A 16,027-nucleotide genomic window follows, 5' to 3' on the forward strand; every position below is an offset into this window, starting at 1 on the left:
ATATATATATATATAAGTATATATTTGATTAAAATTCACACATAAACAGTATAATTTATTCGTATAAAAATAACTAATAAATCAAATCTTTTGTTAATTTCATTATCGTATCATCTTTTACGTTTGATTCGTCAGTATCTCTAAATTTGATATTTGTATTGAAGTGTTTAAATAAAATAATGTATAAGTATTATAAACGAAGTGATTATCGAATAAACAACCTGCATAGTATCTGTAAATAGAGAAGGAGATGAATCGTTTGATGAAGGACAAGATGTACTTAAGACTGTCAGAAGACAACATTTTTAAATAGTGCGTGTCAAATGTTCTATTTTAGAGTTTAATCGTATACACGGCTTGTAGCAGGCACGTCATTTAATAATGTATGAACACTAATACCAAATGGGGCTTACGGTGAATGAAAAAGGTTTTTTCAAATAGGTTATCGTTTTTATTGAAATCTATAAGACAATAGTGTTTTTTTTTTTTTTTATATCGACAAATACTTAAAAGATAATCAAAATATATAAATCCCTTAATTATATGAATCATAATTCAATAATTTAGTAAAAAATATACGTCAATTATAGATTTTTGAAAAATTTAAATTGTAATTACCATGAGTCGCTGCGGACTTTAAATTTTAATGCACAACTGATATTAAAATTATTACTACAGTCTACAGTCTACAGAAGTTGAAAATAATAAGATCTAAATTTAATACCGAACGAGAGAGTTTCACATTTGAACTCAAGTAAATTCGTCGAAATAACGCTTTTTTGGATGACATTCGAAATTGAATATACTACGCCTACTACGCTATGTTGATACTATAGGGTGGAGAGCTTAAATTACGAACACGATATACATAGGCCGAGACATTTGAATAACTCCCTCAACTCAACCACCGAGGTGTGCGCATCCAGTGGCATTATATATTGAAAAGGGGAGTATAGTCACTAAAGGGGAGAGATAGATGGAAAGAGACGGAGAGTTCTACTGCTATCAACTTGGCCGGATTTGCATTTATTACCTACCTGGCGATAGAACCCCGCGTAACGAAACCACCATCACCATCGCTCAACTGAATCTAAAAACGTGTCTTGTACCCGGTTTTGCATTTATTTTACGGATCCGGTGACACGTGATTTAAATTTATGAACTAAACACTACCAAGGGGGAGATCGATGACACTCTACAACAATGCATTGGATACATAATGATGTACAGGAGTGGATCGACTCTACTTATTTCAGGGGGGAGAGGTGATATGATGATAACCATCGAACTCACAATCAAATAAGGGTCAAGAGGTTTCAGCATGCATTTTGCATAAAGCGTGAAACCCTAAAAATATCAATAAGTACATTTTGCAGATCAGCCTCACAGGAAAAGAAAATATTCTCAATTGTCATAATATTACGAAATACCATTTGTAATATAATGTCCCTGTATAAATACAACGTATAATTTAAAATATCTCTTCATTATTATATAATAAAACGTAATTTATTAAAAAAACAAATAACGTTTCCTTCTATATTTAATATTATAATAAGCATTTATAATTTTCAAAATATTCAAAAATATATATCAATACGTTTATATGTATTAATGTTACATTTGATGATACGTTCTTCGTGGCATAATATTTAATATCACTTACATGACAGTACTCACTACATAATATTACTCTCATATAATTTAGATCAATAATGTGAGACGTGTACCATATACAGAAATCGTGAGCAGGGCACCATATACTCATAGTATTTAGTATTTATGTTACAACGTTTTTACATTGAAACTTAATTTAAACTTTAGAGAGTATACATTTTTGTTAAATGATTAAACTTCGTTCTTCTGTTTTCTTGGTGTGCAGTTTATCAATATATTTAACCACATTGTTCAGTTTATTTATTTTTGTTGTGCTGTTTGCAAAACATCTTATCGGATCAGTAAAAACAACTAAACTGGGGAAAAACCTCTCAACCAAGTTTTTCAATAATATATATTGAAAAAAACCAACACTTAACTAATGTGGTATGCTTTGAGTGTTTAAATAATATTGCGGATTATAATTAATATAGACCTTGGAAAATAAAAGAAAGCAAAAAAAAAAAAAAGAATTATAAAAGAAAATATTTAGTTCCCTATAATAACTGGAAGACGTGCTTGGTCTACTCAGTGTCGAAGTTTTCTTGCTGTATCGCGAATAATAATGTATTTTCCCCATTTATTTTCGTTAGTCATTCGATAGCGGCACCTTTTTAATGCGAAAACCTCTGAGAGGTATTAATATTCCATTAAGGGAAAAGAAAATTTAAATTTTGGGTGTTCCACAAAGTTCAATCTATCCTTTTACATATTTACGACTGTTTCCATTATGCAGCAGTAGCAACACCGCCTCGTCCAGGCAACGATGCACGGGAGACCGAAGGGAGAAGAGACCTCAAAAACCGCCATCCGCTACCGCACATTATGCATTCAAAACCCCATCAACAACACACAGCGTCGTGTTTCGGCTTTAATGGTTCCTCCGGATTCCTTGTAGGAAATCTAACACTTGTTGGTCACACCTTACCAAACAACTTGTTGTGAAATGGTATCTACACTAATACCCAAATCTGAATTTCTAAGCTATAAACCTATAATAAAGACGTCTAAAATTTTAATCACATTATAGTAGTATAGTGGTATATATTTAAAAAAAACTAACATGCAGTGTTAACCTTATAGACAAAAGCAGTAAAAATCTAACACACTAGTGTTAAAAAAAATTATGTACGTAAAAAAATAATTGTATACATAAATATTTGATAATTTTTATTACAATGATCTTGTAATATAATCGTTTGCATAAATAAAAATAAATCATTAGGTACAACATACTTAACAGTTTTTATTTTAGTGTATAACATTATTTACTTTTATACACATTTTACTATCGACTTCTGAAGTTATTATTGGCATTATTTGACATTAAATTAAATCCATCCAATACATAATAATTTCTATAGATATATTTCCAAGGTCGTGATATAATGTACTATAACTTATCATTATACGAAAAAATTCATAATTATCATAATACAATATGTATTTTCCTTTAACTGTTGTCTACAGCTATCAATATTATATGTATGTTATGAAATTTATTATTATTGTTTCAAAAATGTATATGTAGATGATGAGAAATTATTATTTTTTTAATTTATTTGTATTTTTTATAAATAAAGCAAACATTTAATTAAAAAATTATTTATGTAAAGAAGTACGACTGTGTGGATAAAATAAAATCGTAAAAGCTATGGCCATATTGACAACAATATTGAAATAGTACTAGTTTATTACTCAATAGTCTGGGATTCAATACCAACTATATGAAAAAATAAATAAAATAATGCAGCCGTTGGACACAGTCATACAACAGGAAACAATATTTATGATGTTTATGTAAGTTTCGTTAGATTATACAAAGAGAAAATTAGTTCATAATATTTTAACCGACAAAGTTTAAACTGGAATTTCGCTAGAAATAAACTATTTATAACACACGACCATGTACAACCCGATTTTCATACATCCATTAACATAATCGTGTATATGTGTGTACGTTGGAATTGGCTACGAAAACGAGGGTAATTTTCCTCTTTTTTTCGCTTCGTTCATCTCAGCTAAGTTCACGCCGTTGCATTCAAGTATGATTCAATACGAAGAATATTTTAATTGTATTACTATATATGTATATATTCGTTCAGATTCTTGTCATATAGTTGGATAAGGCTAAAGGCACTCTGGGAATGTCGCCAAAGCGAAATGCATAGTACATCCCTGAAAGTTCGTAGAAACTTTGGGAAATGTGAAGGGCAAGAATAGCGTGTTGGAGAGAAATTATTTTACCAAAAAGAGCCAACCGAACACTACTATGCAGTAGAGTTTAACCTTTTGGAATGTTTCAAAATCACTGGTCTGACACGATTCCAAAACCAGGAATTCATAACGTCTTCAATATTTTTCTGTGGTTCATTATTTCATTAATTTAATTCTTTCGTAAGTATTACAAATATATGGAATTAAATAAAAGTTTTCAAATTTGTAAATTACTGGTGCATTATTTATACAGATCGGGTATGAAATTTATATACTTATATAAAAACTATTTTCAACGTAACTGTTAAAATACGATATTATGTATTATATTCTTGTTCGTGAGGCTGTTTATTGAACCAGTTGAGAAAAAAAACACTTAGCCAGATCATGGAAGTCAAATATATTCAGTGATCCAAGTTATAAAATGGCTAATAAATTAATTTAAGGTTAGAATAATTTTTTCCGAGCTATTTTTTTGTATATATATTTATGACGTTAACAAACCATGACTAACCATTGTTTTTTTAGTAGGATTACAAATGTTAAATTAGTGTTTCGAAAAAAAAATATAGAAAATGTAATATTTTCGTACCCATGTTGCCCAAATTAGAACTTCTAGAAAACTTTTAATAAATACATAACATACTAACCTAAAGGTTTTAACGCACAAATCTGAGTTATTTTAAAATTAACTCAACGGAAATGCATTTTTATTATATTGCATACCTGCCTATGAAACGTGTAACAATACGTTCATGTAGACTAATCGAACCAAAATGTTACAATTTATTGTTCTTTTTTTTCTGTACCTGAAGATAACTTCTTCTAAACGGAAATGAATAAACAAACACTTTGTTTACACGATTATATGTATTACAATATAATATCAAACGTTTTAGCAAATGTCTGTTTTCGAACCATATCACGATCAGAATTTACCACGTGGGCGATACTTGTATGTGTTTATATTTCCGCCATCCTGATGGCAAACAGCGCTTTAACGTCCAATAGATAAGAGAAATGAAACGTTGTGAATCTAATTAAGGAGCATTCAGTTCATACGTACGTACAGAGTAGATTGTATCGCCAGACATGAGGACACTGCAGTTGTGCGTTAATGGGTTGCACGTTATCTGTTAATGCCTTGCTAGCTTCAGTTCTGGCCCACACGTCGACGTCGTTTAAAAAACTTAGTCAGGATTTTTTTTTTTGTAACAGCCCCATTTACATGGCTATTAAAAATTATTAATAATATTCACGATAAAAATCGACGATATTTTTAACTAAAAAAAAAAAATTATACTACAAACATTGGAACATAGATCAAATCTTAAAACGACCGGTTATGATTAAAAATATGCATATGAATCGCCGACTCTTCTTAGTGCACCTATTAATAGTTTCTATACTTTCTTTACTCACTTTGATTTGGATGCTCAAATTATGATTTAAAAGGACACTTTATTTTTGTTTACACAATAAATATTGCAAACCGACTACAACACACCTACCCTCTTGTTTTCACAGTTGCGACTTATCATCCACGTCTAAGACACATTTTCACGCCATGTTTAAAAATCAAAATCCTATGAGACATGAAACACGATCTCTTGCAGGATTTTACTCTCTCATCAATCCGACATATGTGGACGAGATGGTGTATACTCTCCCATGAAGCATTTCTGGGTATATTCTTTTTAATTTGTGTCATTTCCACATAGCGTAACAAAAAAAAGGGTTCTTTTTAGTCAGCAGACCGCACCGGGCGCACCTAGGAAATAATGTTAATAATAATAAAAAACCGAATTCACTCATTAGTCGAGATGATTGTTTCTGTTCTATCTATAATACATACTCTATACAGTGTCATCATTATGTAGCCCACGTGTCAACCCCACAAAACGAATTTAGAAAAGGTATTTTTCTCGTACACGCATGTACAGTTTGATACATTTGTGGTCGCTGTCAAAACCCCTGTCTAACATTGCTCCGCACTATATCATATTTATACACCAATAGAAACCCAATACCCAACCAATACACATACACATGTGTCGCTGTTAATCGGCAAAGTATTCCGGACGTGCGTAGTGGGCCTCAGCCAACAATTTAATATTTATTGCTAACACGTTTGACACTTTAAAAAAAATAAGGCAAGTTTTTAATTTAGAAATAACGCGTTACGCTTCAATGTGAGTTATTTTTGATCAATATGAATATATTTCTGTATTACGATGAAAAATATTATTATCATGTAGGTTTTATTGAAATGATATACTTATAAGTACTTTGTCTTTACACATAAGTATAAACTGTACTAGTTACTATATAACGTGTAGCGTACATAGAGAAAAGTGACGTGTCACACGTCCTACATTATTATACACGCTATAAATGTACGAATCATAAATTAACTAATAGCGTGGTCTTTGTTAGTAATTTATTAAACGGATTTAAATGACATATGCTTGATTTTGTATGCGCATTAAATTACCTAGGAAAATCAATACATAAATATACCAAGGTCAATAGTTTTTAACGACCGAAATTAATATAATTATTTTACTGGTGTGTTCGACTGAAAAACGAATATAAATCGTAAGAAACGGCAGTATATATTAAATTATTACACTGAACACGGCGTTGATCGGTAACAATAAGTATACAATATGTAATTTTTCAGAAATCCTACAGTAAATATAGTCAAGATGGGTTCATAGCAGTCTAATATAATTAACCTAACAAAAATACTAGACGCTTAATGAGTAGTATATTAATTTGGTAATATAATAAATTCATAAATTTTCTCTAATTACCTATGACTTTCTTAAATACTTCACAACGAATACGTCACCCAGAGCGTTTTGGATAAAATTTATTTGTGATTATAATAATTACTATTATAGTATATATATATATATACACACATCATAGATATTATTAAAATGCAATACACTTCTTATGAAGATCTTATTCGGAAACAGCAGCATCTAAACCCTAACTAATTACAAGACATCATATTATTTGAATGTCAAAAAGCCTGCACACTACATAATACGAGTATTCAACATCAAAATTATTTCTACAGACAAATTCTCTCATATAATATTGGTTGTAATTTTTAATGAACACATACATAATCATTGTAAATAACACGTACATACTATGCACAAATATAAATTGTGTGTTTTTTTAACATTTTATTTCTAGACAACAGGATTTAAAGATCACATACGTTTATTTTCAAAGTTAGTCAAAGTTGTTTTTACTTCATATTATAATAAGTAGCCGAGGAGTATCAGATTACAAGAGATCAAACACCCACGCCAATCTCTCTGGGGGTCCAATTTGGTATAACTATGTTCGAGGTTTATCACCACGAACGATCGTCATTTAAAATACGAAACGCGATTGAAATTAGAATAAGATTTAAAACCGTATAAATCCTACATAGGAACGGTCTCTGTGTTGCATTTCAAACTGAATTATTACGATGCATATTTTTACAATAATGAATAAAACGAATGATATTTGTTACGAAGAAATTAATTGAAAAAACTATTTACAATTGATAAACAAAGACGTTTTATATTAATACCATGATGTTCTATATAGAACCCTATATAGAACTTTATGAGAATGATTATCTACAGACTATATGATAATGCATAATGCTAATCAGTAATTGAGAATTATCTATGGCTAAACCGATGATTATTTTCTTCAAGTTTCTTGTAGTCACATATACACCAATTAGGTTCTTATGGTAATATAATTTATTTATTTAAATAAGTTACACCCCATGAGGACAAAAATAAACATAGTTAAGTACCGTATTTTTAAAAAAGAAGAAATAATTTTGAATTTTTATCACGTACACAATATTTAAGCACATTTATTAGTTAAATAATGCATTCATCTAAAAAATACCATTAATTTATAATTAACCAAATCTATCAAAAATAAAATTGAAACCATTTTATGAGTAGCTTAACTGCGAGTAAATATACTTGAAATAAAACGTTACTAAAACAAAAACACGATGGCGTTGTTCAAATTCATTATAATTTTAATAAGTAACCTCATCATTATTTTGTATTTTGTCAAAAAATATATAAGGTCATATAAAATATTCAATATTACATTGTTTGAATAATAAAACTAAATTTGTTTATTTACTCTCTGTTCACAACAAAATCATTTTTACACATATGTTGTCTGAATCCAAAAACCATCTAGTATGAAAGCTAAAAATATTTGCTTGTAGTGAATAACCAATAGTTTTACTAATTTAACCTACAATTTGATAAGAAACTATTTTTTATTAATTATTGACTTCAATTACAAGAACCACTAAAATTATGATTTACCTTCGGATTTACCATTGTAATCATCTCAGAATAATTAAACTTAAATTTAATTTTTATCAAACATTAATACGATTATTGATTATAATTCTTAAAATCGAAAAATATTTATTAATATCTCCACCGAAAATCAAATTAAATAACATAAGGTGTCATTATTCTTAGAATATACTAATTTCAGATCAATGTTTGACAACTATACTGATATAAAAATATAAAGTTTTTTATTCGATTGAATACAATTCCAAGAAAACAATCATTTTTTGTTTACAAAATTTGTTTTAAAAAAAAGTTTAATAATAAAACGGAAAACGAGTTTTTGTTTTACACGAGCAAATAATACTTTCAAGCGACTCTTTACACCATCAACAAGAGTTAGTGAAGCGTGAACTAGGTAATAAACAATCGTTGCTGAACGTCAAAAACAAAAATGTGTTGTGTGTCGTTGACGGTTATAATAATATGCTGAGTGGTGAAAAAAACCGGGCGTTAAGAAATCTTATTTTCAGGGAAGAGTTTCATTTAGAAGTTTATTGTAATTTTGACAACTAAAATTCAAAGATTTAAGAAAGAGTGATCGATGTCCATATTAGCTATTAACTAAACTTTAAATTTTCAACTAATAGAAAATATAATAATAGAACTAGTAAATAAACTAATAGAAAGTATATAAATACATTTCTATCATATTAATATAAATTTAAGTCGAATCTTTCAAAAAAACAAAACTATAAAATTAAATTAATATTCTAAGCTAACTTATTAAAATAAAATATTTGACCACCAACTATTTTATATCATAATAGTATTATATACGCTTATACTAACTTCAAATAAACTTATAATACATAATACAGGAGAAAAAATCAACAAAGAAGAACAATATAATTTTAATAAAATTAAGTTTAAAAATATGTTTTAGTTAGAGCACTATTTTACAATTTATATAATGGCATTTGTTTGGAAAAATTTAACATATAGGTAAGAGATAAATACAATACAGTGGAATTTCGAAAAAGTCAAATTTTATTACTATGGTAACTTTAACTTAAAACGTCAAAATACACGGGTAAAAGTCGTACGCAACTTTTAAAGGGAACGAGCAGTTCATTAGGATTCTTGTTGGGGGGTTGATTTTCACACCGTTTGTACAGTGGAATTTTGTAATATTGGCTATATGTATAAGACCAAGCTATGAGGGAAATTTCATTTCTGTCGCCATCCTTTTGTAGTGGTGTTGGCGCCAGCGGCTTTTTTTCCCTCGAGGATACAACCACCCCGACACGTTTGATTGCTTCTTCTCGCCCCTGTATGTACATCTTTCTAGAGCCCATTAAAACGTTACGCTTCCCCGACTTTTTTTCTACACTTTCGAACAAGGAATATTTTATTACACAGAGCAAACGTGTGGGTCTGCACATGCAGGTAAAAACTACTTTAGGGTTACTCCGTCATTAAACATTCATAAGACTACGATTTGTAATGGAAAAATGTTCTCAAATTGACTTCCTAGAAGAGAAAACACATTCCTGAGACAAAAATTATTATAAATAATATCCAATATTTTCTATTGAGTTGAACACCAACTATATTATTAATGTGGATTCAACGATAAGATACATATTTTTCACAGCAATGATTATAAATATAATTTTTTGTGATTTCTAAATAATTTAAAGCAATTTCAAGGTTACATAACCATAAAGCATCATGAGTAGTAGTAAGTGGCAAAGAGAAGAGGGTTAAAATGAATTCGGTATACATACTATATTACTATACATGTAGCAGAACAATACATGCCACTGCGGACATATGACCAAATTCTCATCGAGGGGGGTGCTTTTCCCTTACCGTTCAGAACGTTCGAAACGCATTACCCAAAAAGAAAAAGCATCGTATATGAATGTATGTGTGTATACATTGGAAATGTTGATGCGAAGCAGTTGTACATAGCAGTCATTTACCTTCACCCCTATACCAAATTATTTAGCGGTTCGCCCATTGTTGGCCGACCCCAAGGGTGCACTTTTCCTCGGGAACTTTACAAATGTAACGGCAGCAACTTTTGCGCCTATTCCACTACACACACACACACACCTTCTATTGTCCATCGACCATCTAGCTAATGGTATTAATCCACTTTAGCCTTTGTTTTTAAAAAGAAACATTCGGAACTAGTACAAAAGATAATTTCTAAATTTTCTATCAAGGAGTTTTCATGAGTGCTACAGATATGTACAAATAAAAATGTAATTAAAAACTATCAAGCCGTTAAAATGTATACATAAAATCAATATGTATATATATATATATAAGACAAAATATTAAATATACTAGACATTTCATTCTTTATTAAATGTGATCATTAAAAAGTGTATGGCTACTCATGACAAAATTAAAATATATGTTATCAGGCAAAGAGATTATCTTCAGGAGGGAACGTGCCAAAAGCATAAAGAATAGTATTGAACTTTTAATATTATTATTGCATATAAATTTATTTGGAATATATACGCAAATTCTTCTGAAAATAACCCGGAAAATTATAAAATGCATTACCTTTATACAAAGGAAACAAAAGAATAACCATTTCGTTGCGTCTGACGTCCTAGCTCCCAGATTGGTAACTATGTGGATTTTTAGAAACGATAGCATACCTTAATGACCAAATCATGAGTACCAATTTATACACCTGCCAGGTATCTGTTTTAATTACCACAGATTAACTAAAAATAATTAATGGCCTTTAAATTCGAAATTAATTAAGAATAAAAATAGAAAAAATATATATTGAAAAGTCATAACACTATAAATAATACTAATACTAATAGCCAATACTGAAAATCTTATTATTAGCCATCGATCTACGACATTGTAAATTAAGTCTTGTAGAAAATCAATATTAATAATTATTGATATTTACAATATATTGTAATATTTTATTTACACAGTTTCGTGGGTACCACTCTTGAATTTATATTTCCATTAGAAACTAATAATTGTATTGTTATTATTTATACTTGTCACTATACCGAATTCAATATGGAAGAATAATGTGTTTATTCACGTACCGAGAACAAGCTATCATGAAATAACAAATAGTAGAATTTATGTAACTAAAAAAAATTAATATTTTTTAAATATATTATAGTTAATAAAACTAGATTTCCAGTTTTTCTTATAAATAAAATTTGCAGGAGTATTCTAGTAAAAAACATTATTTACGGGATTTAACCAAACCGGGTGGCCTTATGAGTAGCAGGTTAGGGATACCTATAGTACAATAATACAAACGACCGAGATTTACACATCTTAATCATAATTCTTTTTGAATCCCAGTAGAAAAAGTGACTTTCAATGGATGGACAAAATAAAATGAGCATTAAATGTATATAATGCACAATGTGTTATTTTTATTGTTATTTTATTCCAAACGGAGAAGAAAACATATAAGTCCGAGAAACTTCATGTAAAGAAAAAAAAAACACAAGATTTCCTATTTCTACAACGGTGGCGACCAATTGATGAGATACAAAAAATGCAACTGACCCTATTTTCGTCAAACGCATAATAATAATTTATCTATAAATATAAAAACTGACTTATTTGTTATTATCTGAAGAAAGATATTATATTGGTATTCAATAGAGAATGTCCTGTACGTGGGCGTCTTAAGAGTAATTTATACATAATATTTAACGGTGGCAAAATAAAAAATAATCCTGTGTGTATCAATAATAATAATTCACATCATACGTTTATAGCACATTGCTAGTAAATTTTCGTAATACGCTTTTTTGCGTTGGAGGATTACTTTACATGCAATTCTCTTGTTGCCGAAGTGTGCGTGCTTATGGACACACCGAGATACATAATCGTTTCAACAATAATAGCGAATGTTGTATGCAAATTGAACTATAATATAACGTCGTGCATTGGCTGACACACAATATTACGATTTGTGACAATTCATAATGTACGTAACAAAAAACTCAGTCCGAATAATATTATTTTAACCTCATTAACGATCGTCTGACCCATGTTTCTCTCTCTTATTTCGTGAAAAATACGCAGTCATAATCAGGTATAATTATTCTTTTACGTTTCATAATGAATATTTTTTTAATAATTAAATAATTATTATTTATTATTGCTACAATTATTACTATTATTATTATTATTTAAATCATAATTACTATGAATATTTTTATTATTCAAGTTAATTGAGGAGTATCAATCATTGATATATTTTACTGCAACCAAACAATTTACATGTACAAATAAGTAACTTTTATTTTTTAAACGAAATTATCTATTAACGGATTTAACCTAACCCGGTACACAGGAGCGATCGATCTCGATTTCGAATTCTTAAATAAAACAACCCCCGCAACAGGCGCGTCACCACGCGGTGCAACTCCACAAAAAAACTTCATTGCGGACGCGCTTCGAGCGCTCGATGCGCTCCTCGGCAACCGTCTGACACGGAGCCGTGGTCCACGCGCAACCTTTGTCCAGCTCGTACATGAGGCATTCCACGTGACCGTTGTCCGCGGTGTCGTATGAATACGCGTCCCACGGACACCCGTTCTCATGCGCGTATTACAAACACTCTAGGCACCCGAGGACAGCGGCGTCGCTGCATATGTCCGCGACCCACGGGCAACCGTTGTCCACCGCGTACTTCAGGCACGCGACTTAACCGTTGGTCGCGGCGGCGCTGCACGTGCTCTCGTTCCATGGGCAGCCGTTCTGATGCGCGGTATTGCAGACACTCCACGTGGCCGCCGCCTCACACGTAGCCGCATCCCACGGGCACCCGTGCTCGTGCGCGTACCGCAAACACTCCAGCTGGCCTCGGAAAGCGGCTTCGCGGCAAGTGACCACGTTCCACGGGGCGCCGTTCTCGTGCGCGTATCTCAGCTCTTCCAGGTGGCCGGTGGCCAAGGCCAGCTCGCCACGGTCTCATCCAGCAGGCAACCGTTCCGGTGCGCGTACTCTAGACACTCCAGCCGACCGTTTTGCGCGGCATTCGTGCACACCGACCCGTTCCACGGGCATCCGTTCTCGTGCGCGTACGCCAGACACTCCAGGTGCCCGTTGTGCGCTGCTTGCTCGCGCACGTCGATGGTCCACTGGAAATAGCACTTCTCGGCGAACTACATACATTCCAGGTGACCGTGGAACGCCGCTTCCTCGATCAACGACATCGGCGAAGAACCACTGCCGTATTTCGCTGCTGCGAAGGACGACGATGAGCAAAATAACAATTTAAAACCAACATTTCCACCATCATCGTCACGTATTGTTTCTCTCTCTCTTTCTCTTTCATTTTAATTACCATCGGGCAAAGTTGACGCCTCGTGGCTCGTCTCGTCAGTTCGGTTCTTGATGTAGCTCAATACATCCGTGCAACACTGTTCCACTTCGATGGGCACCGTTTGCAGATCGTTGTAAAAGAATTTCTCATCCTCGTCGCACACGATGTACGAAAGTTTAGCTAATGAAAACATGTTACGGGTGTAAGGCGAAACGTTCAAATTCAATAGCACATCTTACAATGGTTAACGGTCGAACTGACAGTTGCACTATTGTTATAATTGTCTACTATCTACCGGTAACTCATGACAATAATAATAGTAATATTTTTTTTTCTAAACTGCGTTTGGCTGGTACATTATTATTTTACGGCTTTTAATATTTGTTTATGTTATCGATTAAAAATAAAAAATATTAATTTGAAAATTGACGAACGTGTGAACTCTATTTACGAGTTACGATAATTCCATCTCGGAGAAACTCAGCGGTACCGATCCCTACGTATTGCAAATCCAGTGTCTAATTGAGGTGGATGATTCCGTGGTGAACAGGTGTACACCGGTACTGGATGTACAAGTTATAGACATTTGGATTTTGTGTAAAATACTGTTATAACTCAATTTACTCGTCCTTTATGGCAATTATATTTAGATATTATTTTTACACTAATATCTTATAAAACAAACATCGACGTCACTGAAGAAATTTTTTACTTATTTAGAAATATTTAATGCTAAACCAAAGGAAAATATTAATTTAAAAAATTTGACAAATTACGCACGACCATATTTGTTTTATTTTTTTCGAACTTAAGAAAAATTAAATTTTAAAAAAAAAAACGTATTATCAACCAGGGGCCCGTTATTGCTTGATATCCGTTATGGGCCCGGGGTCATGGCCCCTCTGTCCCCCTTTAATCCAGGCTTTCTCAGCAAAAACCTACATTCGTATTTTTTTTTTTTTTTTTTTATGAAGAAGCCCTATATTGCATCGGTATTATTTATGTGAATATTACATTACCACAAGGTAGACTATAATATTTAAATGTTTAATTACATTTTAATCATTTTTTTTAACCTACGACTGGAAGATTTATTTTAAATAAACTAGTTTATAAACCGGATTATGTTCATTCGATATTTAAGCAGTCGAAAATATATATAATTTGTTTACAAGACATATTGCCAAATTAAAAAAAGTGACAATGACCGGTATAATTATTAATAAAATATTATGTGCTACAAAATATGTAACATCTGCACTTATGGAAAACATTGCCTTTGTATGTATATAGGATATTTATAAAATTATAATTACTTAGCAAAAAATCATAGATGTCGTCGTTGTATTCAAACAATTTTACACGAACTAACTGATGTATTACAAGAATAATGGGATAAAAATAAATTTTAAAATTGGGAAATAATAATTGATTACTCATTTTAATTAAACATTATATTTAAATCATCTATATGTGTCCTTAAAATATGTCTTAAACGTGTTATAAAAATTGCTTTTTACACATGATGAATACGTCATATAATATAATTTATAATATATGTGTAAAGTCGGGTTTTAAAAAGAACCAAAGATAATTTCAAGAATTATTGTTATCGTTTTCAATGATTAGTCACATGTGGGTCAACTACTAAATGGGATCGTCAATAAGTGCAATACAATCACAGTTTCACAAACGTGTGCTTCGAATTCGAGTATATTGTGACAACCAGACACACAAATTGTTGTATACATGTAATTGATATATTTATTACCATAATAATATATATTTTTCACATTTCACATTTGCATTGATCTCAGGATTTTTAATTTTCTTAAAAACATACCTCACGTTCATTGTTGTGTCAATTAAAAAAAAAGACCTCGTAGAAAATTACTATCGATTACGGCTATAACCTCCTACATTAGATATCAGTGGTACAATGCTACAATTTACTCCCTAATAACAAAATAATAACATAATATTATAATAACTTAAAAATAATTATTCATTTGTTCCTATAATGTTAACGATTATAAAAAAATTACTAATTTATTAAAAATTAGTTACGGAAACATAACTATATTATTATATAGCATTATTTTTTAGTCTCAAAATATTCACTATGATAATGTTTCAAAAATATAATCATGATAATATTTAAAAAGTTAACAATATATGATATAACTACAAAAAACATACTATTAAATATACGTAAAAGTGATATTATTACAATATTATATGAATAATAATAAGTTTGCAATGAGATTTTGATAATTTAATATGTTTATCATTACAAAATGTCTATCAGAGTAATGAAACTGTTTTATTAGATTAAATACAGGCTGACCATCGGTCAGAATATTGGCCCACACAGAGGGATCACTTCGATCTACCGAGGGTCATATCGAGTTTACATCGTTTGAAATGATAGCCTTCAGGGGATATCATACAAGTCAAAGGGATTCAA

General features: G+C 31.0%; 1 protein-coding gene and 1 pseudogene across 2 annotated transcripts in view; both read right to left on the reverse strand.

The window, feature by feature from the left end:
- Positions 1-16,027, reverse strand: part of LOC112693544 (discoidin domain-containing receptor tyrosine kinase B-like) — a 127,950-nt gene that overhangs the window by 83,586 nt on the left and 28,337 nt on the right. The gene's annotated exons all lie outside the window — the stretch shown is intronic.
- On the reverse strand, positions 12,642-13,753 carry LOC112693532 (annotated as a pseudogene).

This window comes from Sipha flava, unplaced genomic scaffold (genome assembly GCF_003268045.1).
Source record: "Sipha flava isolate LNK unplaced genomic scaffold, YSA_version1 88_pilon_pilon, whole genome shotgun sequence".
Classification (NCBI taxonomy): Eukaryota; Metazoa; Arthropoda; class Insecta; order Hemiptera; family Aphididae; genus Sipha; species Sipha flava.